At 41.7% G+C, this 22,127-nt stretch overlaps 1 long non-coding RNA gene across 5 annotated transcripts in view; it reads right to left on the reverse strand.

Annotated features, from left to right (window-relative positions):
* Window positions 1-4,905: 4,905 nt before the first annotated feature.
* Window positions 4,906-22,127, reverse strand: part of LOC102481253 (uncharacterized) — a 35,695-nt gene continuing 18,473 nt past the window's right edge. For 2 of the 5 annotated variants that reach the window (XR_003549754.1, XR_003549752.1), the window contains exons 2-8: window positions 19,805-19,962; window positions 18,911-18,997; window positions 17,532-17,673; window positions 14,817-14,874; window positions 12,476-12,840; window positions 9,402-9,497; window positions 4,906-4,976 (exon numbers count right to left, since the gene is read on the reverse strand). This is a non-coding gene — a long non-coding RNA (uncharacterized LOC102481253). Of the gene's footprint in view, window positions 4,977-9,401; window positions 9,498-12,475; window positions 12,841-14,816; window positions 14,875-17,531; window positions 17,674-18,870; window positions 18,998-19,804; window positions 19,963-22,127 lie in introns of all 5 variants that reach the window. The other 3 variants (XR_003549755.1, XR_003549756.1, XR_003549753.1) reach the window with 3 other exon arrangements.

Genomic DNA, 22,127 nt, shown 5'->3' on the forward strand with positions numbered 1-22,127 from the left:
TGCTGCTTGCAACCTCTTGACTTCTCGCTTTCCTAAAGAGTTTCCGTGGAACAGGAATTGCTCAGTATTGGAAAGCTTAGGCAGGAAGAGGGTGTGGGCACAAATGTATGTCATGCTTCATGATCACGCTCTGTAGGACACCAGGGACATCCAGCTTCTTTGAAGCTTTACTTTCCTGAAGTTATGCATAGATCAAATGCTTGCTTTCCCATTCCAGTAAGTCAGCCTTTGATGAGTCAGTTTGACTTGTGGCTGGGAGCCTATGCCGTGACTTTGCCTTTGTGCTGGTTTCTACTGATTGTAGGTATATGGATTTTTAGAATATGTAAGATTATATATGCATATTATTGGTTATCGTTTAGCTTACTACTGACATTTTCCCCCCAGAGCACTCATGAGCTTGATAGAAAGAAACAGAGAGAGAGCAGGGTAGAAAGCACACCCCAGTGGGGTGCTGCTCCATTTCTCCATCCTGTCGGGTTTTGGAGCATGCATACTTGCTGTGTTTTTCAAGCTGCTGGTGCCAGGATTCAAACTGTGTGGTCAGCCATGTGGAATCTGGCACCCTTAACCACTAGGCCGTGGAGCTGGACAGCATTAATAATTCATACCAGCTAATTCCCTGTTGGGCAGTCTGTGCTGTCGTACCATATTTAGCAGTCTCCCTAGCTTTTACGTACATGTTGTATTACTTCCTAGTTGCATATCCCTTCTCCCAACTGTGACAAATAAAAACATTTCTAGATCACTAAATGTCTCCTGCATACAAAATTACCTCTATTTGATTTAGCTTCTTGTTTCCTGAGACTTTTTGTGGGGAGTGGGGAGCAAGGTGCTAATTGGTGAAGAGAGAAAATACTCCACACTCCAGCTAGAATCTAAATCCTGAAGATTCTCTGACCTGAGAGTTTAACATATTTGTATAATTTCTGATTGCTGTATGCCCAACAGTAGCTAAATGACTTAACTCACTTATTCCTCATAAGAACCCTGTGGGGCAGCTATTATTGCTCCAGTGTGTAATAGTCAGAGTTCACTAGAGAAATGTATATGAAGAGATTTATTATAAGCAGTTGACTTATGCAGTTGTGAAGGTGACAAGTCTAGCAGTCAGCAAGCTGAAGACCTGGGAGAACTAATGATATAGTTTCAGTCCAAAAACTGGCAGGCTTGAGACCTAGGGAGGCCAGTGTTTCAATTCAAGTCTGAAGGCAGAAGAGAACTGATGTTCTAGCTCAAAGGTAGTCGAGTAGAGGAATTCCCTAGTTTCCCTAGTATTAGGGGGAAGGTCAGCTTTTTTATTTATTTCTTTTTTCTTTTTCTGTTTAGACCTTATATGGATGAGATGAGGGTTACTCATATTAGGGAGGCCTCTCTTCTTTACACAGTCTACAGACTAAAAATTTTTTTTTTCTTTTGAGAGGTTTTTGCTATAGGGCATGTGCTCTTGCCAGACAAACAGAGATAGAGAGATAGAAAGCGAGAAATCACCCCCCAGGGGGGATGGCCCCTCCACAAGCCCTCCTCTTCCATTCTCCTCTTGGGATCTTGGGCACGCATGCACACGCGCCCGGCATGAGTTTAAGCCACCAGGTCTGGGACGCGAACTGCAGTTGACTATGTGGGAGTCCAGCGACATAGCCATTACGCTAACTGCTGGTCTCACAGGCCAAAATATTCATCTCATCCAAAAACACCTTCATAGACACAGCCAGAATAATGTTTGACTCAATGTCTGGGCACCCCGTGTCCTAGCCAAGTTCCCACATAAAATGAACCATCACACTATGTTACAGATAAGAAAATTGAGCCTCAGTGTGGCTTGTACAAAGAGTCACACAGCTGGCAAACAGAAAGAGAAAACAAGGCCAGATTTGTGCTCTTAAACTCCTAACTATATATGATGAGGATACATTGTTTTTTTGAGTGCATGGGGCAGAAATGGGAACCACTATTCTAGGTCCTATTGAGTGGTTATCACAGAATTACTAAAAACAAAACTAAAATAAAATAAACAGCAAATTCTAATAGGGTTAGAAGAAACTGAGAAGATAATAACAGTGCAAAGTCAATCTGATGATTGCACAAATAAATGAGTAGTTCAACTATAGTACATATTCTGACAGAATGGTGCATGTTTCTAAGGAATCAGCCTGGGTTAGAGTCAAGAGAGGCTTGCTCGAGGAGCACGAAGAAGTAGATGAATAGTCACATGAGGAGGGAAAGTAGGAAAGGATTCAAAGCAAAGAGAGCTCTAGAGTAGGATAGAAGAGGCAACTTGACCCAGGCTGCTCTGCAGAGTGAGCACTTAGGGTTGGTGGAAATGTGACAGAAAGGAACACTGTGTATAGGGACTTAGAAGTCCTGTAGGGATGGGTTAGAGGGTAGAAGGAGTGACTTTCACAAAATGACAGAACCTTGTCTAATCTGATTTCTCATTTCAGAAGACAGGAAACAGACTCAAGGAAGTTACTTGTTCTGGGATACACAATTACAGACTTGTAGAGGTGGTGTGAGAGCTCAGATCACCTGCCTCTTTATTTGGTACTTCCAGCTATGATACTGTCTGTCCAGGTTCCCTGGAATTGGCTGATATTCTCTTTAACCTAGAGGGAAGCCCACCACTTTTGCCACTGAGTCTTGCATGTCCTCTCCCAAGACGAGAATGGAGGAAAGGGATTGTGATGAAAATGCTCTCCTAAGTCTGTGTATCCTGAACCCTGAGCACATGGCCAGGTCACAGGAATTGCCCCACAAAGAAGAGAGGAGTCTGCTTGAGTTCAGGTGTTGGATCTGCAGCAGCAAATACCAAAATAACCTCATGAGCAGCAGAGGCAGAAATTACAAAATGGTAGTCCACTGCCCAGATCTAACCCACAGATATGTTCTGTTTAGCCACACAATGTTTTCAAGTGTTTTTGAAATGTATTGCCACTGTTAGCTTACATCCCTGCATAACGACAAGTCCCTGGAGTTTCTGCCTTCCCTCCTTACCTTCCCAGATCCCTGTCCACCTTGTTCTTGAAGCCTGAGGTGGCTTATTTTATCAGTAGCCCAGGACTTCTCAATCATGCAGTCAAGTGTGCTTGCCCTGCTGTGCACCACCACAGCCCTCCAAAGAGCTGCAAATGGTGGTCTTAGAGAGTCTTCCGTCTGCAGGCCAGTTAACACTTCAATTTTTTCAGCCATTGCTCTCCTGATCATTATGAACCGTAGTCTTCTCTGGAAGTCAACCTTTCCAGCTACAGCCCCCCATATCTGTGTCCTTCTGAAAGGGAGGCATTCAGAATCAAGCACAGAACTCCCCAAGCAGGTTGACCCATGCAGAGGATGTAAAGAAACTCTCTATATTTATATACCACTAGTTTTGAACATAGCAAAAAAACCAGCAAGTGTAATGTCAACCAACATTGAGAGAAGCCCCATCGCTCAAAATTGATTCTCTCTTATGATTCTAGCTAAATAGAATAAACTCCCGGGGCAGAACATCAAGTCATTTCCTGAGATCTCTAACAGATCTCTAACAATGTAGGAGGAATGACAAGCATCTTGAAACATTTTCCCCCATTTATAAATATCAGTGGTGGAGTCGCAGGAAACTATTTGTAAAAGTCCTTGTACAATGACAGTGGCCTGGCTAGATGAAGTTACTGCCAGTTCTGTCTGCTCTCAGAATGCAGATTGACTCTGGGTTTTTTTGTTTTTTATTTGTTTGTTTGTTTGTTTGGGGGGTTAAGGGTGTAGGTTAAAGCTACACAGGTACACAGGTAGAAAGTAATAAAAGTATTGCTGTTGGGGCCAGCAGATGACACTGGACTCCTACATAGCTGACCAGGGTTCAATCCTGGACCTGGAGGCTTGTCCATGCATGCCCAAAATCCCAGAAAGAGAAAGGAGGAAAAAGGACTGTGGCATGGACATTCCCCTGGGGGTGTTTTCTCACTTTGCTTTTCACTGTCTTTCTCTGGTGAGTGCACACAACCTCTGGCAAAAACACTAAAAATAGGGAGAAAAAAAAAGAAAGAAGAAAAAATGGGTGATGTTATAGGAGAAAACACTGATTTAAAGATCTGTTATCTTGGAGTCTTCCTCCCCCCCCCCCCCGCAATCTGTCTCTGACTATTGGAAGATCTTAGGGAGGTCCCTCAACACATAGGGCCTCAGTTGCCAATGAGACTATGAAATCAGATTAGTGCTTTCATAGACAAGAGTGGTGAATCCAAAACATCAGGGGATACTTGGTCACAGTCTTTACTACAGACCCCTCCACCCCGTCATTTACTTAGTCTTTCTCTAAAAATGACGTCAAGTTTCACCATAATGTTTTTCAGTTTAGTTTCCTCCTAAGGAGAAACATTTATAAGATCACAGGAATGATATCTTCAATGATTTTAATGCATATATTTAAAATACTCAGGATTAAAATTAAAAGCATTATTTGCCTATGTACTGTCTAAAATCATCTTGCTTACACATACCACTTTGGGAACGCCAAACTTTGGGTTTACTGATGGATTTTAAGAGGCCCTTGAATATCCTAAAATTGTATACCAATTTGTGTGTGTGTATATGCATGTATGTGTGTTTGAAAGATTGTATACATTCCCTGTGATTCTCAAAGTCCACTTTTTTCCATTAAAACCTGAGAACCATCATCACCAGTGTAAATTACTTTGAACCTGTCAGTCCTTTCTTAGGAAGAGAACAGGCAAAGGACTGCATTTTCTAAATTGTTCTCCTGAGGCTTTTTTCAGCAGATTTACTCCTACCTATCCCCTTTTTTGGTCCATACTCATATTCACTTGTTTGTCATTCACTTCTATCACAACCTGTTTTCTTTAACCAAGTCCTAGTGTCAAAATGTTCTCATAGGAATTTAAATTTACACACTTTATTGTTTCATATCCTTGGAGTGCTGCTGTAGGTCTTAGTTTATCATTTTGAAGATTCTCAAAAGACTTTTCAAAGTAGAAAGGCTGAGGAAGAAGAAATAGCCTTGGAATTACATGAAAAATTATCACAAAAGTAAGAAGTTGAGTAGGAAATAAAAATGTTTAATTATAAAAAGAAAATGGTGGTAGGCCTATGAATATTTAGATAATTAGTCCTTTGTCAAATATTATATAAAATATAATATGTTTACCATATTATGATAAAGTTGCTATTCATAAAAGTAGTACTTAGAGGCTGACAGGTGGCATTGTGGTTAAGGTGCTGGACTCCCACATGGCTGACCATTGTTTGAGTCCTGGACCTGGTGGCTTGCTTTCTCACTCTCTCTCTTTCTCTCTATTTCTCTCTGGTCAAATTGAAGAAGAATAATAAAAATATGTTAAATTAAATAAGTAATTAAACAAGAGTAGTACAATAACACCACAAATATTATAAAGATTTAAAGAAAACTTATAATTATTAAAACTTATAATTAAATAAATAATTTAAAAAGAGTAGTATTTATAATAATACCACAAGTATTACAAAGATTTAAAGAAAATTTTTATGAAGTGAATAGACCACTCTTAGATAGTTATTAAACCCATTCCTCATTTTAAATACATCCTAAATGGCTAAGAAAATACTGTTTAGTTAGTCACTTGATGAATGGGGTGGGAATAGCAAGAGTTTCTCTTGGACTAAGTCCAGGAATGTGACAGAACGCAGTGTAATGTGGCTCCTTCTGTGTTCCAGGCTAGTCCTGGAGGCACTGGAATGGCAGTGCCCTGGGGAAAGGAGACTTCATAACCCTTGGCAAAAGGACCCTAACACCAGATCAATACAGGGAACAGCTTAGGCAGATGTATTCCTTCCTCTTTGGGGAATCAGAAGTTCAATTCCACAAGATTTCTGTAAAAGACAAGCAAGAATTATACATGTAATATCTCCCTCCAGCACTGCTTTGCCTGGTGGAGCTCCCTGCTATTTCTCCACCTGCTCATTTTGCAGCTTGCTGAATTTCTGTGTATCTGACCTGATTTGTTAATGGCTTTGCTGGTCTGGCTGTAGGAAAAGACCCATGAAAGTGATGGTGGCTGCTGCTATAATAAGAGGCATAAACATGAACAAACCAGACATGTCACAAAGAGCCTCTGTCAGGTTCCTGTAGTCCCTGACATGGAGCTTCCCAAGAGCAATGGCAGAATCATTCATCCAAGAGCCTAGTCCAGACAAGGATTCAAAGGTCAGCTATTGAGGGGATATGTAAATAAATGCTGAATGACAACTACTGCTCAGGTCAGTTATATGTGATACGTACCAGGATGAAAAGGATAATCAAAGAATGCTTCAGAGTAGAGGTGGTATTTGAATGAAGCCTTGGGGTCAGATATAATTTTAATAGCATAGGAAGCTATGATATTGTGCAACTAAACATAGGGACTCTAAGGTCTGGCAACAGACAGCGCTTGCATTCTGACAGCTTCATGTGCTTGGTGTGCCTTTGGGTAAAATTTCTTAAAACTCCTCTAAGTCTGAGTTAGGGATAGGGATAATAATAGTACCTATCTCAAAGAGTGTGGACATGAGCATTAAATGAGAAAAGCCACATATAGTACTTGGCACAGAGCCTCTGCAAATGTTTCTCACAGAGGCTATCATCATTGCCATCATCCTCGTCATCATCATCTTGGAAGAAAGTGAGGAGGACATTCCACAGGGAAGGACTTCAGAAAATGAGAGAACCAAGGAGACAGCCATTTTGCCCATGATTTCTACAGAATGATCAACTTAAACTAATCTCAGCTGAAGTTTGCAATCCTACTAACAGAGCAATCACTCTGGCTCTCATTCGCAGACTCTACTATGAGTATGCTGCCGGGAGCTGCCCAGTGGTCTGGCTTGGCATTTCCTCCCCCAACAGTAAGGCTCCAGGAAAGAGGCTATATAGGGTACAGCCATGGGGAGTCCCTGGATCTGCATGCCCTGAGAGCAGATCTTCCTCCTGACTGTGTACTCTTGGAAAGAACTGAGGTGAAGGTCCAGTAGACGCAGTGTCAATCAACATCAAAGAAGGAGTAAGGATGCAGGAGGAGTCATGGAATTGCCAGCCACTGTTGATGAACTTTTGCTCCTAGGTTGGGCTAGCTTGGCTTATACAGCTTTGGAGCAGGGGTTCCTTGGTGTCATGGGTCCCAGTGTGCCCCATTTAGTCCTCGTGTGTTTATTATCACCCCTCGTGAATCAGACTCAGCTGCATTTCATTTTTTTCATTGCCCTTATTAGTACCTGATATTAGATGATGGCACTGAGTGTTATATATCTCTTATGTTAAGAGCTACACATAGTAAGCACTTAGTATTTACCAAAAGTTGAAAAAAATGCATGAATCAGTATCCCCAGTGCTTGGCACATAACAGGTATTCCATAAAGAGTTGTCAGATAATCAGGGTTTGCTTTTCTGATGGGCAAGCAGAGATGAGAGTGGTGTAAGACGGGGAATTTTGTTCAGAGAACCCTTTCTAGAGGTAGCATTTGAGCTAGACCTTAAAAGGTGAAGTAAAATTCCACAAGGAAGACTGAATAGTGGGACATTCCAAACAAAAAGGCCAAGTGTTCAGGCATAGACAGCTCTGGGAACATTTGAGAAATTGGGAATACTTCAGCTTCCCAAGGGGTTGAGGGGTCGCAAGTCTAAAATAGAATTATAGGAAGCTACACCTGGATAAATTTCCCCAATCATAGAGGCTCTCAAAGGCCACAGAAGAAAGGGGCCAGTATCCCTCAGGCAGAAGTTAGTGATGGACTTCAAGGAGGGAAGTGTTCTGACCATCATGTGATCTGATCAATGCTTTAATATTAGTAATAGTAATGTCTCACAAAGTGGTTCTGAAGAGGAAGGGAGACAGAAAACAAGCACATGGAAAAAGTATGTACAGGGTATATATCTGTGTATCATTGTACATAGATCTGAAGCACTAAGCAGGGAAGGGGAGAGGCAGAGATGAAGCTGAAGTGCCTAGCGGCTGATTGAAGTGGGGTATTGTTGCATCATGAACAGAGAGAGCAGGGAGGAACAGAAGGGATTTGCAGGATGGAAAGGAGAGTAATGCAAAGTCTGATCTGGCTGGGACTCTGAATTCTCATGTGGTAAATATTTATGGACCTAAAAGTGTCAAAGTCTCACGGTCTGTTGGAAGCAGAGACTGAAGTGTAGACGAGAGCTAGAGAAATTTTCAGTCACTTCCGTGGAGCTCATAACTATAGAAGTCTACTTAGACCTTGGAGTCAACATAGTTCCTACAGTTGGGTAAATATAACTTCTTTCTTTTCTTAAAAATATAACTATTTTATTTAATTTTATTTGCTTATTTATTCATTTATTTTTAATTTGACCAGAGAGGGACAAAGTGTATGAGAGAAAGAGAGAGAGAGAGAAAGCGAGAAAGCAAGCCACCAGGTCCAGGACTCAAACCATAGTCAGCCATATGGGAGTCCAGAGCCCTTAACCACTACACCACCTGCCGACCCCTGGTAAATCTAACTTCTAATCCTGGTTCTGCCTCTTCTTATGTGTATGACTCTGGGCAACTCTCTAACTCACCCAAGCCTCTGCTTTCCCATCTGTGAAATGGGAATGATAATATAGCTCTCTCATATTCTTTAGTGAGAATTAAACAGCATATATATGTGAAGTCCTTAGCATGATGTCTGCTAGTGGCAGAACATTGATTATGCATCAAGGATTATTAATAATATTTCATGTTTTTTATTTCAGACAGAGGTTGCAAATACAAATACCTATGGGGGGTAGCTAGCAGGTGGTGTGTTGGTTAAGGTGCAGGATTCCCACATGGGTGACTGTGGCTCAAGTCCCAGACTTGGCAGCTGGCTTTCTCACTTTCACTTTCCCTCTCTCTGTCTCTCTTTGGCCATATTAAAACTAACAATAACAGTAAGAAATAAAATTAAATTAAATAATTCTTTTTTTAAAAATGCCTATAGGGTTCAACTAGAAAGAGAAAAAAAAAAGCAAATTCCTCCCCTAAAAGGAACCAGGGCTAGTCGTCTTCAACAAATTACTGGCACATGGGAGTGGGGATCCAGGTTGCCACATCTTGCAAGTTTTTAAGAATAATTGGAAATCTAGACTTTTGGAAAATAAATTTTTCTTTCTTAAAATGTTGACTCTAAATTCAAATTACAAAATAATATTGTGATGTTCATGTATGGACCAAATAAATGTCTGTCTGTGGGTCTGGTACAGCCCAAGGGCTTAAATCTGATGTAAGACGGGCTTCCAGCTCAAGCAGGAATCCTGGGTGTCCATTTGGAAGACAGGGTAGCCTCCTCCTGAGATGTTAGGCCCAACCTCTCCCATGTGCAAAAAGATGGGCTTGTGGTGGATGACCTGATGCCCTCCCGCCCTGTGTTTTTGATAGCTCTAGTGCTAAAGTGTGGAATCTGACCTTGAAGGCAGTGAGGAGATAAGTCCTGAGAGGGGGTCCAGAGTGGGGTAGCTGGCCTGTGAGCCCAGGTTTAGCTGTTGGGCTGATTATTTCCTGCTGTGGAGGAAGACAAGCAAGAGATGTAGCAAGGCTAACTTGAGACAGAGGAGCAGGCTATCTGACCTGACTAGCTCAACCACTTTACTAAAAACTACAATTGAACTGAACTAAGTCTGAATCTAAGTCTGTGTGTGTATGCACACACACACACACACACACACACACACACACGCCCAACTGCCCTTGCTGGAGAGACACAGAACAGGCCTGAGTGTACATCTACTTCATCTGTTTGCTTTTCTCAAGTTTGTTCCAGTGTGAACGTACCTTTCTAATTCCTTGTACTCAAAGAGAAGGAATATCATCACAGTTGTTTCCAGATACCTTCACCCCAGCCCCCGAACCTTTGCCCCTAGGTCCCCAAGGCCAGACCTCTGGGCTCTGGAGTCCAAAGTAGAGATGTAGAGATCCTACAAGCAAGCCTCAGTGTTAATCAATGCCACCAGCATGCTCAGCACCTTCTGCCAAGGGATAGCTGGGTATTCCAGAGCCTGCATTGCAAAGACAGGCAAGTCAAAGCATGCCCAGCAGGGACAGGAGAAGCATTGCCATTGTCCCAGCCAGTTGAGGTGGGGATACTTGGGAAGGCAGGGTGATCTTTCAGCAAGGTGTGTACTTAGCCCAAGGTAAGAATTTGATTCCTCCACTTTACGGGGATATTTGAATTCCAATCCATGAGTCTTCCCTACCGTTGTGCAGATGTGCTTTGTGACTCTGTGATCCATGACACTTTAGAAAAAGAGATTTTTTCATCTTTTTAAAAAAGTAGAACTTTCTTTAAACCCTAATACACACACACATACACACACACACACACACACACACAGAGACATATATATATAAAATAAATGATTAACATGTTTCAATCAGTTTGAATCTTTATGCTTAGTGACAAAGACGTTACTATTTTTTAAATATCCTAAGTGCCTAATAGGAAACTTCAGGAATCTTTGGAGCATGTTGTAAAAACCACAGATACTGTTCTTTGTTCCTGGGGTGCTGGGATTCTGAGGAATGAGAAGTCACTACCTTATCTTTCACAAAGTAAGATAAAGCTTTTCACAGCATCTTACTGCTTTAATTTGAATAGGAGGTAACTAACCCTGAGAGTGTCTTCAAAAAGTGTGTGGAAAGTTGTAGTGGTGGGGGGGAGGACAAAACAAAACTACGCTTGGGTTTTAAATTTTGCACCAAAATACTTAAATTACATTCCCCTCATATGCTAGAAATAGAATGAGTGGTTCAGAAAAAGTCAGAACCCTGCAGTCCAGTTGGGCTCTAGCGCTTTGGTCCTAGTTTTTTGAGAGTTAGCACTCACTGTGTGGCGCTGGAGTAGGCCTGCCTTGTCTGCAGACACAGATGCTCCGTTTGTGGGTATCACTTCACCTGATGGTCTAGGATCTGGTTACTGCTCAATGTGAGGGCACACAATGCTGCACTGTCACAAAACCATACGAGAGTACCTGGTGTGCCACAATCCCTCTGACACACCCAAGTTTACATATCCACACTGAGGTCTACAGTGTGATTCCACACAAAGCAATAGAAATGAGTTGTCACAAGGTTTCCAGTGGATACCTGACAGGCAGAAGAGTAGCAAAGGAGGCCCCAGTTATGAGCACCAGCCCTGGAGACGGCCCTGGATCTTAGTCCTGAACTATGTCAGTTACCAGCTGTGTGGTCCTGGGCAATCTACTTACTTGCTTTCCTCGTCCATAAAATGAGAAGAGCATGGTACCTCCCTCCCAGGTTTGCTCAGTATTATATAGCAAGATGGGAAGTCTACAGGCTTTAACTACTCTCAGATCTGGATCCAAATTCCTTCTTTTTTATTAAGCAGCAAAGTGATTACATCAACCTCAATTTCTGCTATTAAGTAGGGACAATAATTAAATCATGTAATGTTGATAAAACGTTTTAGTTAGAAAGGAACTTGGAATATAGTAAACACCCCCAAAAATATGAAGTGGCCAAGAGAAAGAAAACTTTGAAGCAGATTGTGCTAGTTATAGATAAAGAATAGGGATGGTTACTTGAGGTACTGAGAAAAACCCTGCTCTGGGAGTGGGAACTATGCTGTCACCCTGGCCATGCCTCACTTCCAGGGTGACTTCTAAAAGGACTCTTCCTCTTTCTGGGGCTACAATTTCTCCACCTGTGCAAGAAGGATATGTACTCCACAATTGGATTCTAATGTTTTCTTGGTTACGTCTACTCTCAGCTCTCAATTACAGCCCCTTGGAGGGATCTGGGAGTGTCCAGAATCCCAATTCAAATGCCTTTAGGATCAACTGTGCATCAGACATGAGTATGGTGAAATACTTGAGTTGTTCCTCAATATGTAGAGTTGCCCTATTAAACATGAAGTAATATTCTCCATATCCACAAAGAAATCCACTCTCCTTTTTTTGGAACCATTAACAACCTCAAACTTGGAAAGAACATCAGAAGAAAGGGGCCCTGAGTATATGGGGCAGTGAAGCCCCAATGAGAAATCGCATCCGCTATTCAACAACAGTTGATTGTTGCAAAGCAGAAGGCCTAGTGCTACTAAAGCTCCAAAATTTTCAAGAAAAGCTGGAAATCATATTTATGTGTGTGTGAAACCTCACCATTAAAGAGGTGGGCTGGTTGGGGCACTAAACTCCCACATGGCTGACCATAGTTCAAATCCCAGACCTGGCAGCTTGCTTTCTCACTTTCTCTCTCTCTCTCTCTCTCTCTCTCTCTCTCTCTCTCTCTCCTCTCTCTCTCCTCAAATTAAAAACAAATTAAATTAAATAAATAATTCTGAAAAAGAAGAAGAATTGACAAAACTTTTTTAAAAAAAAAATACTTGTAAAATTTGCAGGTTCAGTTCATGGATGGCATTTTGCCAAATAAGGTATAACCGGTTTGTAGACCAGATCAGGATATGTTGGATGCTGTGGCCCAAAACTTAACCTCTAACCTCCTCCAAAAAAGGGAATACTCACTGGACAAGGCCTCAGACTTCTCACTCTTCATATTATGCATGCTTCACACATCTGATAGGAACCAGAATGAGAATCTAACACATCTCTCCATGGACATTGTTTCCAAACTTTAAGATCCATAAAAATCACTTGGGGATAAATTCACCTGGGAAGTATGGGTAAGATGTCTCAGGCACCAGCCACAGAAACTCTGACCCTGCAAGTTTGAGGTAGGCCTCAGGTATCTTCCCAGATTGTTCCTAGGTCTTCCTTCGGGAAACTATTCTAAGGTCTAGCCAAGAGCCAATGAAATGGGTGACCATGGAAGTTCTGCCCAACATGGATGCTCAGTGCTGGAGGGTGAGCTGCTGCGCCAATCTCTGCACCTGAAGAGAGACAAAGTGAAGAGAGTTGGTTTGCCTCTCCCAGGAAGCACAAATGGAAACCCATTTAGTTACTCACTTACTTTTAAGAATTCACCAAGATAGAAAGAAGAAAGCATCTGAACTGCAGAGTCAAATCTCATGGAGGACAGAATATTGTTCAGTCAATGAATGTTTTCTACTCTTCATGACTAGATTATCTTATGTGTCCACAGGCATTTTGGGTGTCTGGTGTTGCATCCTCTGATTATGACACCAGCTTATGCCTTATTGCTACCTCACTGCACTCTGAGAGAAAGGGCCTGATTGGTTCAGCCCGTCACCAGTCAGATAACAGTGCTCCTGTTGGACAGAAAGAGATTTGCATCCCACAGGTTGCTGACCAGCTATAGATAACAGCCTTTGGGTATAGCTGTCACTCCATATTGTATCACCTGCTGTCAGGATGCCAAGGTTAAATGATGCTAAGCATGCCTACCTACATATAAGGAACTTCCCAGAAATAGATGAGAGGACAGTAAACTGCTTGCATGACCCATCTGCTATGATAACAAAAGTGAGGAAAGGTAACCAAAATAACTGAAGAGATAGGGGCTCCAAGAATACGAAGAAACAGATGTCCCCAAAAGAGAACTCTATCCTGGGACCAGCAGTTAGTGTAATGGCTATGTCACTGGACACCCATGTAGTCGACCGCGGTTCGCGTCCTGGACCCGGTGGCTTAAAACTCACGCCGGGCACGTGTGCGTGCGTGCCCAAGATCCCAAGAGGAGAACGGAGAAGAGGAATTGTGGAGTGGCCATCCCCCCGGTGGGTGATTTCTCGCTTTCTGTCTCTCTGATTTTCTGTCTCTCTGTCCTTCTGGCGGGGGCGAAGGGCCCGGGCCCCATAACAAAAAAAAAAAAAACCCACAAAAAAAAAAAAAAAAAAAAAAAGAGCACTCTATCCTGCCTGGGAACAATACTAGAAATGGAGAACAGTCTAGCTTAGGAGGTAAGACTACAGATTCTGGGTTCTTATTCCAGCTCTACCATTCTTTAGTTGTATGATCTTGGGTAAGTTCCTCAGCCTCCCTGCATTTGAAATCCCCAGTCTTTTGATAAGAATAGCTGTTAGAATGTCTCACAAAGAAATTGCAAGGGTTAAATGAAATACTGAGTGTAAAATCATTAGCACAGGGCCTGGCGTACAACAAAAGATAATATTTAGTCAAAAAGGAAAAAAAAAAAAGCCTACAGAGAGTTTCCCTTCTCAGAAAATGTCCTCAGAGAAGAACAGAACAACATTGCAAGAACAAACCCAAGTTCTGGGGAAACATGAGCCGTTATTGTTATTTCCCCAGTATATATATACTGAATGTGGATTAAAGGTGGTCTGTAGTGTGGTGAGTGGGGAAGGAGAAAGAGCACTAAAGCAGGGGATACCTGGACATGAGCCCCACCTGCTATGTCTTTAACCAGCTCTGTAACCAGTTATAAGCAATACCTGGGCTTTGCTTCCTCCATTTCAAAAATGGGGGATTGGGCCATCTGACTGCAGAAGCCACTTCCGAATCGAAAGCTCTGGAATCTTGTAAGGATCAAAAATGGCAGAAGAAGAGACAAAAGACTTATTCAACTGACCCCAGATTCAAAAGGGATGGTTTTGTTTGTTTTGTTTTGTTTTTGTGTTTTAAGGTGAATTTATTCTGAGAGATGACTTTAGGCTGAAATAATAGTCAGACTTGCTAGGACAAGATTTAGTTGGGATCTAAGAATAGTGTTCAAGGATGTGGAGAGACCAGCCATCGTGGCATATTCTGCTAAGATACTGTACTCCACGGCCGAGGCCCTGGTTCAATTCTTAGTCCAATCTAAAAGCCAGGCATGGTGGTATGCATCTATAATCTCTAGCTGAGGTAAGATTATCTGGAGCTTGAGGCTGGCCTGGGCAACCTAAGGGAGACCCTGACTAAAAGAGCCAGGCACGGTGGTGCATACCTGTAGTCCCAGTTGGGAAGCTGAGGCAGGACGGTTGTGAAAGAGAAGTGTCTTGTCTCTGAAAAAATATAAATAAAAGGGAAAAAAATAAATAAAGAATGTAGAGGAACCCATCATCTGGAACTAGGATTAAGTTGGTTCCATAAGATGCATGGTTGGGAGAAAGACTCCACCTCCACTTTAGGGGTGACCATTCTGACAATTAGAGTTGTCATCTCCCAGATGGCTTCAGGGTCCCCTCTCTCACTTCATTTTCCTTAGAAATAGTACCTACTCAGATCCCTACTGCTAATCCTACCCCTAACTCCAACCTGTGTTCCTGTAGCCAGTCTAACATGACAATTCCATCACTCTATAAGCCAGCACTCACTTCACACATGGCCCCACACCCCATGACATTGCATATTGTCTACTCCCCCAGAGAAATGTCAAATCCACCAGTGCAAGGAATGGATTTGCTTTGTTCCTTGCCAGATCCCCAGCCTTTATGACAGAGCCTTGAACATAGAAAATTCTTAATAAGTATTTATAGGCAAGAGAAGAAGCCCTGGTATGGCAGATGGTGGGGAGGTTGAGGTGGCTGAATTCCACACTGCCCACAGCATGGTACAAGTCTTAGATTGGCAGCCTGAGGAACATTCTGGAGTGGGGGCAGGGGGTAGCAGGCAGTTTGATGGTTCAGACACTGAACTCCACACAGCCGACTGCAAGTCCTGAACCTGACAGCTTGAAAATCACTCAGGCATGTGTGCATGCATGCCCAAGATCCCAACAGGAAAGTGGAGGAGAAGGGATTGTAGCGTAGCCACCCCCTCCCTCCCCTCCGAGGGTGATTTCTCACTTTCTGTCTCACAGTCTCTCTCCAGAGAGTGCAAGCACCCTGTCAGGGGGCATTCTGGGCACATGTGTACAAGACCAAAATTCCAAGAGAAGAATGGGAAAAGAGGATTGCAACATGGCTCACCCCACTGGGGAGTGCTTTCTTACTTTTCCTCTCTTTCTGTCTTTCTCCTATGAGTGCACACACAGCCAATAGAAAAAAAAAAAAAAGTCCTATAATATAACATTCTCTTTTGCCCTGAGGCACATAATTCAAAATCAAATAATTAATTCCTTGTTAAAATCCAGAACTCAGCTCGTTGACCAGGAAAGAAACTGAAGGAACAAGTAATGTCTCCCTAATTCTGAAAACTTGCCCCTCCACAGTGCCTCATGTGGAAGACCGCTGTGGGTGCTGCCCTGGGCAAAAGAGATACAGAACAGGCCTCTCTGCTCCAGCAGATCCTGACTTGTAAATTTTCCCTTTATTGTGGAAGCTGTTCTTTGGCCTTGAATGTGCTTTGAAGACCTGGATGTTTAGGAACTGTCCTGAAATTTCCCCTCTTCCGCATCCAGGAGGCTTGGAACTTTCAGGAACTGTCAATTGTCTGGGGAATATAAACAAAAGAACAAAGGCAAGAGCGACTCATTGGAAAGGAAAGAATCTCAGATTAAATTGAATATAAACCCCACTTGGAATTTAAACACCAGAGTGAATGCAAAAGGAACATAAGCACAGGCTTCAGGAGGGGGTCCTGAGAAACCACAGAGATTCCATGCAGGTTCTCTGACCTCATTCACAAGAAGTTTATGAAAGAGGCACATGTTCCCAGAGCTTGCGCTTCTCCTCGAGGAACAGCCCTCCCTGCCAGTTGAACTGCCCTTTGCTGGCAAATCAGAAGGGAGGCTCCAGGCCACCTGGCTTTGATTTATCTAAACACGGTCTCTTTCCTGAGAGTGCTGTGAATCAAGCCTCAGCACGATGTTCGGCATTTTGCTTTACGAGCTGCATGACATGTGGCAAGTGCCTCCCCTCTAACACTCTCCTTCCACGGAGAAAGGTATCTACAGTGCATTTGAGCCCACCTGCCTCTGTTCCTTCAAACATCATTGTGGTAGCTTCCTAGGCTTCACCGTGCTTTTCTGGGCTGTTCTCACCTCCTGCCACCACACCCCCATCACCATTCTTCAGGACTTTGCTGTGGTAGATAAACTGTTTCCAGTTTACTGTGAAATTGCAACCCCAGAATGCAATTCTGGGACAGCTTCGAAACTCAGTCACAGATTCCCCAGGCAAGAAGGAGTCTCACTACTGGCCCGACCAGTGCCTGGACCGCTATCACTGTTCCTGTATGGCACCAGGGATAATAGGCCCGCCCTTCCGCTCTCTCTTTTGACGCCACTGCCTGTTTTGCCAAGTTCCTCTCTATGGCATGTGACAGTGTGACACCCCTCCTCTGCCAAGAAAGGCCTTCAGTCCTTGGCATTGGGTGAGAAGGTGGAACCCTTCAGTACAAGGCTCTGGGGACACCAGTGGATGCTTGTCTGCTAAGTGGTATCAGTTTCCTTATTTACAAAATGGAAATAAGGTTGCTAACTAGTTGTCTCTGAGGATCTTTGGGAGACTTGGACGGGAAAACAGATTTGGGGGAAACCTTTGATTTGCTACTTAGATCCTTGGGTCCAAAATTTTTAGACCTGCTTTGACCTCCTGCCCCTCTGTCATGCTGGTTTTTTATTTTTTTGCTTTTTTTGTTTTTTTCACTTCGCCCATCCTGTTAGCCTCTCCAGCAATAACAGAGCTGCTCGGAATATGGGCTCTGGGGTCAGACTGCCAGGAATTTCTGACCTGCTGTGCTACTTACCAGCTGTGTGATCTTAGCCATGTGAACTCACCTCTCTGATCCTCAGTTTCCTTGTCCGAAAGTGGGGATAAAGCGGAACTTCCTGTGAGATTGTGCATGAAACACGCTTGGCACAGCACCTAAGACTTTTTAGTTCCTGCTGCTGTTAGTGTTCTCTCTCTGAAGCCCACAACCTGTTATCAACGATAAGATCAGTGCAAGATTCAATGTAACCAATGTGACCAGTTGGCATCCTGAAACCAGTAATTCTCATGGTGTGGTCCAAGGGCCTTGAGATCCTTTTAGGAGATCCTTTCAAGATTTCCTAAGTCAAAACTATCTTCAAAACAATACTACTTTGTCTTTTTTTTTTTTTTGAGAGATTTTCACTGTAGGGCGCGTGCGCTCGCCAGACAGAGAGAGACATAGAGACAGAAAGCGAGAAATCACCCCCCAGGGGGGATGGTCACGCTGCAATCCCTTCTCCTCCATTCTCCTCTCGGGATCTTGGGCACGCACGCACACGCACCCGGCGTGAGTTTTAAGCCACCGGGTCCAGGACACGAACCGCGGTCGACTACGTGGGAGTCCAGCGACATAGCCATTCCGCTAACTGCTGGTTCCCACTACTTTGTCTTTTTCACTGTGTTGACACTTATACTGATGGTGCCAAAGTAGTGACAGGTAAAACCACTGGTGCTTTAGTGTGACTCAAAACACGGGTGTCCACCAAAACAAGTCATTCCTGTGTTCTTTCCCACTTCACTCTGCTTGGGGGACAATGTCAGTCCCACTTAAGAACATATTTATTAAGCAAGAATATTGTTACGAAGTTAAATCCCTATCCTATTTTTACTTAAGAGAATGACTGACAGGCAAACAATGGCTATTCAGATGTAGGCATTGGGCAGACATTTTCCTAGAAATGATCTGCCACTTCAAGGACAATCACTATTGATAGATGTTGCCGGCAATCTAATTCAGGCTTTTGAATTTTTGGAAAACAGATCTAACACCATGAACTTGTCAGCTTCCCAATACCTCAAAGTTTCTGAATGAGGCTGATGATAATGTTAATCAACATAATTTTTTGTGCTGTAGAATGAAATGTGTCAATATTTGAAAGATCTACATAGCTCCGTAAATGAATATTTTCCCAGTGTCTAATGCCTAATGTTACAGAATCATGTAGGGATAACAGATCCATTCGAAGTGTAAGTTAGATCAGTGGATCTATGTGCAATAAAGTACAAAAAGTTCATTGATATGGCTCCAGAGTTCACACTGCAGTAAATCTTTCAGAAACTCCTACTTGCCAAGCTTCAGTGTAATATCGAAGAAGAGTATCCACATCTATCTGAAAAAGCCATTAAAATAGTCCCCCCTTTTACCAACTATGCCTTCGAGCGAAGCTTGATTTTATCCACATACTTCATTAAACAGCACATGGCAACACATTAAATGCAGGATCAGAAGAATCAAGCTGTCTTGTATTAAGTCAGAAGTTGAAGAGATATGCTAAAAAAAAAAGTAAAACAATGTCATTTCTCAGTATTTTGGGGGGTTTGTAAAACTGCTAATAATTAATATGTTAACAATATTAATATGTAATAGGTTTATGTTTTGTTATTTTTAAATTAACTGAAACCAATCTTTTTAAATTTTGTGTTTTAATTATTTATGCGGTGTACTGCAGGAGTTCCAAATCTGAGAGGGCTTATGTGTACTGTTTACTTATTCCAGAGAAGTCACCTGGAAGTCCAGCAGAGAGATAAGAGTTATTCAACTTACAGGCCACACAGTGGCAGCCAGTTAGTGAAAAATCTGTGTCCAAGGTAGTAAAATAATTAGTTAAATACAGTTAGATTGAAGTAATCCAGTACAACAATTAGTTAAATACAGTTAGATTGAAGCAATCACATTAATCATTGTGAGGGTCAGATAGAATTTTTGGCTCCTGGTGCCTAGATCTGATGTTTCATTTATAATGATTACAATAAAGACTATTTAGCCACTAACGGAATCAACAAAGTGTGCTCTTTAAGCATGACTGCCTGGGCCTTACAATGTCTATTTGAGAGATGTTCATATTCCTCTAGAACTGGACCAGTGGACTTTGTTCACTATTTAGAGAAAGGACAAAGTCACATTCCTATGGGGTCAGCCTTGGCCAGAAACTGTGCCCAGGAGAAGACAATGTGGAGGGAAATGTCAATATATAATGCACATCCCATAGGTGGTAAATATCAACAGATGTAAGCTACATAAACAAAATCGACTCATTTTTAAGAGGTCAGCTGTGGTGGCACAGCAGTTACACAGTACCCCATGATGCTGACGTCACATGGGAAGGTCCTGAGTTCTTGAACCAAAGTATTCCTGTACATTCTAGTGTGCAGATGCCCATGATCCTGGCTGGCCGAAGCCAGGGGTTGATTATTGTACGAAGATCCTGTTGGGGGTGACTCTTCTTTATTTTCCTCCTGTGCAGAAGAAAAAAATAAACATTTTTTTTAAAAAGTTGGTGGAAAGATCTAAGATTAAAATTTTTTCGAGGGACCAGAAGATGGCATAATGGTTACATTGCTGGACTCCCATGCAGTCAACCACAGTTCGAGTCCTGTACCCAGCAGCTTAAAACTCATGCTGCATGCATGTGCATGTGTGCCCAAAATCCTGAGAAAAGATTGGAGGAGAAGGGATTGTGGCGTGGCCATCTCCCCAGGGGGTGACTTCTCAATTTCTGTCTTTCTTACTCTGTCTCTTGGGTGAGCACATGTGCAATATAGCAAAAATCTCTCTTAAAAAAAAGTTTTTAACTACTGCTATAAATTTTTAAGACAGAGTGAGAATGAAGAGAAGTTTCGCACACCAAGTATAGCAAACAACATTCCTGTTGTGTACTTTGTTCATTAGTCTATACCTTGAACATTCTATAGAGTTCCCTGCCCAACTCAGAGCTCTGCATTTTAATAAGGATACTGGCAAACTGAACCCTACCCCCAAAAAGGGTAATTAAGCTATTGAGAAGTATGAAAATTATGTCCCCAGAGGAACACAGAAATATAGGTAGATTTACCCTAGATTAAAGCAAAATGAAACACAAAATTTATGGAATAATAATAGCTTTTTTAAATCTCTGAGAGTTTGTCAGACAAAATTTTAATCAAAATAATGAAATATGTATTTTATTATAGTGAGATTTCTTTTCCTTCTATTTTTTCTCTCTCATTCTCTAATTTCTCTTCCTTCCCTAAAATGTTGATTCTGGTCTCTTTGTATTTCTTTCTCTTTTCCCTTTTCTTTTTCTTGCTTTCCATCTTTCTCACACTCTCTCCTTTCCTTCTTTTTAGTATTTTTCCCCATTTACTTCCCACAATATATGACAAATATCATATATCTTGTTCATTTACTTAAAGAGTTTCCTTTCTCTCCTTAATAAAGTAAGCATGAGAAGAAAGGGGAGGAGGAAGAAAAAGAATAACAGTAACAATAACAATCTGCTTTTATTCCTTGTCTGGAACCTGATGTATTTAATAAGACAAAGGTATAGATGTTGGTGGTCCCTAGAATAAGAGCAAGAATACCAACCACCAACATGGAGAACAGGAGGGTGAAATTGGGAATTATTTACCCTGAGGTTACCAGAGAAGAAGAAAAGGTCACAAACCAACAAGTGTGAATGATTCACAGATAATTCAAGGGAAACAGAACAGAGAACTCTGGAACATTTTCAAAAGGAGTCTTGTCTTGTAACAAGAAGATTTATCTCCTAGGAAAGAATTTTAAAGAAATAATCTACAATATAGGCAAACAACTTGCACGAAAATGTTTGTCACAATGTTATTTAAGATAATAAATAACCTATATACCCTAAATGTTCAACAATAAATGAATAGTTAAATCATTTCTGGGGCACTTACACAATAGATTATTTTTTTCCTTGTCTTTTTTTCTTAATTTAATTAATTAATTTATTACATTTTCCCACACTTTACATATCAAAATTTTTTTGCTCACATGTCATAGTTCTTTTTTTTTTCATCCAAAATACACTGTGTATTGGCTCAATAAAGCACATCAACATACATGTTATCAGCAAATAATTTTCCAATTCTTATGTCTTGTATACTTTGTTTTTAGTTTTGCCATCCTTGATTCCCTATCCCTCACCCTCTGTCATGTCCCACCCTCCTCCCACATTGTCTCTAGTATCCATGGTTGCTTTCTATGCCTTTTCCCCCCATTTAATTGATTTGCTAATGAACTTAATTAGTGTAAATATATCCAGTAGCTAGCACAGCTGATATATACCTATACATGAATCCAAGTCTGACTTTAGGCATAAACCTGAGTGAGTAGAATGAACATATTATAAAGTAGTACCCAGCTGGGGCTATATAGCTTACTGCAGTCATCAAATATGTTTCGATACGAACAGTTTTACTGTTTTTTTTTTCCTGCAACTTTTTTTTAATTACTTAACATTCATTCCCTGAACATCATCACAACATACTAAATGTGGTTTCCCATCTAGAATAAACTGCATAATGGCTTAATCATGCATGTTATCATCAATAATATTCCATTTCTACTTTCATACATATGTGTGTGTGTGTGTGTATATATATATATATATATATATATA

This window comes from Tupaia chinensis, unplaced genomic scaffold (genome assembly GCF_000334495.1).
Source record: "Tupaia chinensis unplaced genomic scaffold, TupChi_1.0 Scaffold000303_1, whole genome shotgun sequence".
In the NCBI taxonomy this organism is placed as follows: domain Eukaryota; kingdom Metazoa; phylum Chordata; class Mammalia; order Scandentia; family Tupaiidae; genus Tupaia; species Tupaia belangeri.